Raw genomic sequence first — 3,184 nt, 5'->3', positions numbered from 1 at the left:
AAAAAAAAAAAAAAAAAAATGCATGCGCTGAATGAAGAGATCCCCAAACAGACTTTGTGTGAGCCGCATGGCTGTTTATTCACCTGGGTGCAGGTGGGCTGAGGCTGAAAAGGGTGTCAGCGAAGGGCAGTGGGATAGGAATTGGTTTTATAGGTTTGGGGTAAACAGTGGAAAGTTACAGAAGTTATAGTTGGCGGTGTTTTTGCAAGCTGGGAGGGGGTCGTAGGGTATGGAGTCATGAGGTTGGCCAAGCTGGGAGGGGGTCATGGTGTGTGGAGTCATGAGGTTGGCCAAGGTCGGTTACAAAGTCCAATGGCCTTGTCAATTGAGGCTGAAATAAGAAACAATAGAGTGCTCTAGCATCTGTGTCCGAAATAGTGCAATAAAACAAAACAAAACAAAACAAAAAAAGTAACAATAGAGAATGTCTCAGGCTAGCGAGGCGTGGCAGAGGTGGGTTGTTGCTTCCAGGAACTCGTGTGGTGTACGACAGAGAGAACTCATCTGTGCAGGCCACAGAGATAACCATTCCGTTCATGGTGCATTTGGACCTTACAGTGGCACGCACCTGTAATCCCAGCTACTCCAGAGGCTGAGGCACAAGAATCGCTTGAATCCAGGAGGTGGAGGTTCCAGAGGCTGAGGCACAAGAATTGCTTGAATCCAGGAGGTGGAGGTTGCAGTGAGCTGAGGTCTCACCACTACACTCCATCCTGGCAACAGAGCAATACTTTGTCTCAAAAACAAAAAGGAAAGAAAAAAAAATATCTAAGGAACTACACGGTGGTGGTGGATCCTTCCCTTCCCTTTTCCTGCCCGCCCCAGGCTCTCTGGTCTCTTAGCCTTTCACTGAGTCCTAGGCCCTCCACATAGCCAGTTAGTCCTTCAGCATCCTCTTGCCCAGCCTGGCCCTCTCATTTGCAAACCCTCCAGTTTGAAGAGATTTCCAATGATTTCTCCGACTTGCCAAATCCAAGGAGCACATTTCAGCACATCTCTTCAGTTCCCTGTGGTCCTGATGCTGCTCCATGTGCTTCCCACAAGCATCTTCCTTGAGCACCTAGGATACTGCTCCCTCCTGGCTCTTCTTTTTTCTTCTGGGGAAGCTTCTGGGTTTCCTTTGAGTCTCCTGTTTTCCTTCGCCCATAAATGTTGGGGCTCCCCAGGCTCTGTCCTTGACCTTGTCTTCTCACTCAGCATGCACTCCCTCCTCTCCATGGCTTCAGCTGTCGTGCCTGGGCTAACAACCTTTCCTGTGCTCCAGACCACACATCCAGCCACCTTCAACAAACCTGCACCTGGGTGTCCTTCAGGCACCTTAACTAGCAAGTTCAAGACCTAAATATCTCCACCCAGCCCCTCCTCACACACTGCCCCTCCCACCCCCACTGTGTTCTTTGGCTCCTGACGGTGCTGTCATCCACCGTGCTGCCCAAACCGGGACCTGGAATCAGGTCCTCCTAAACTCTGCTCCCCAAACCCCACACACATGTCCCAGCCAAACCATCACCAGACCCTGCCAAATTTGCCTTCTGCCTAGAGCTGTAGCCCATGCCTATAATCTCAGCACTTTGGGAGGCTGTGGTAGAAGGATCTCTTGAGCTCAGGAGTTCAAGGCCAGCCTAGGAAACATATCCAGACCCCATCTCTACAAATAAAAGTTTAAAAAATTAGCCAGGCATGATGGTACTCACCTATACTCCCAGCGAAGTTGGGAGGCTGAGACAAGAGGGTCACTAGAGCCCAGGCTTGCACTGCAGTGGGCTATGTCATGTCAGTGAACTCCATGGTGGGCAACAGTGGAAGATCCTGTCTCAAAAAAAAAAAAAAAAAATCTCTCTATTCTCCCCAAATCTTCTATCATCTTTTGCCTAGGATGTGATTTTTTTTTTTTTTTTTTTTTTTTTTTTTTTTTGGAGACAGAGTCTCACTCTGTCACCTTGGCTGCTGCAGGGATGTGATCTTGGCTCACTGCAGCCTCCACCTCCCAGGTTCAAGCAATTCTCCTGCCTCAGCTTCCCGAGTGGCTGGGCTTGCAGGCATGTGCCACCAAGCCCAGCTAACATTTGTTGTTGTTTTTCCTCAGACAGAGTCTTTCTCTGTCACCCAGGCTGGAGTACAATGGTGTGATCTTGGCTCACCGCAACCTCTGCCTCCCGGGTTCAAGCGATTCTCCTGCCTCAGTCTCCCAAGTAGCTGGGATTACAGGCACATGCCACCATACCTGACTACTTTTTGTATTTTTAATTAGAGATGGGATTTCACCATGTTAGCCAAGCTGGTCTAGAACTTCTGACCTTGTGATCCACCCACCTCGTCCTCCCAAAGTGCTGGGATTACAGGCGTAATCTACTGAGCCCAGCCAAGTTTGGTATTTTTAGTAGAGACGGGGTTTCACCATGCTGGCCAGGCTGGTCTGAAACTCTTGAGCTCAAGGAATCCGCCCACAGTGCTAGGATTACAGGCGTAAGCCACCATGCTCACCTAGAATCTGATCTTAACAGCCTCTAAAATGTCTCCCAGCTATTCCTCCAACACAATCTCTACAGTGCAGCAAGAGCCAACCATATTCAATACAATGTCATCATCACACTCTTCAAGGCCTTCCTTTTATCCTCAGGTTCAAAATTAAAATTCCTCAAAAGGCCTTTAAAAGCCTTCCATCGGGCCACTGGACTCCAGCCTGGGTGACAGAGTGAGACTCCATCTCAAAAAAAAAAAAAAAAAAAAGAAAGAAAAGAAAATACATGTAAAAGAGTTAATATGCCTGGCATATGGTAAACACATCATCATTATGATTATGATTATTTTGAGACAGGGTCTTGCTGTGTTGCCCAGGCTGGAGTACAGTGGTACAATCTCAGCTAACTGCAACCTCTGCCTTCTGGGCTCAAGGGATTCTCCCACCTCAGCCTCCCGAGTAGCTGGGATTACAGGGGCGTGCAACCACGCCTGGCTAATTTTTTGTATTTTTAGTAGAGACGGGGTTTGACAGTGTTAGCCAGGATGGTCCCCATCTCCTGACCTTGATCTACCCGCCTCGGCTTCCCAAAGTGCTGGGATCACAGGCATGAACCACTGCGCCCGGCCTATTTTCCTATTTTTTTCTTATTTTTGTAGAGAGGGAGTCTTGCTATGCTACCCAGACTGGTCTCAGACTCCTCAGGGGATCCTCCAGTCTTGG

The sequence above is a fragment of the Sapajus apella genome, unplaced genomic scaffold (genome assembly GCF_009761245.1).
Source record: "Sapajus apella isolate SASKATOON/1434 unplaced genomic scaffold, GSC_monkey_1.0 scaffold16, whole genome shotgun sequence".
Taxonomy (NCBI): domain Eukaryota; kingdom Metazoa; phylum Chordata; class Mammalia; order Primates; family Cebidae; genus Sapajus; species Sapajus apella.
The sequence above is the reverse complement of the archived record's forward strand: the minus strand, read 5'-3'. Positions refer to the sequence as shown.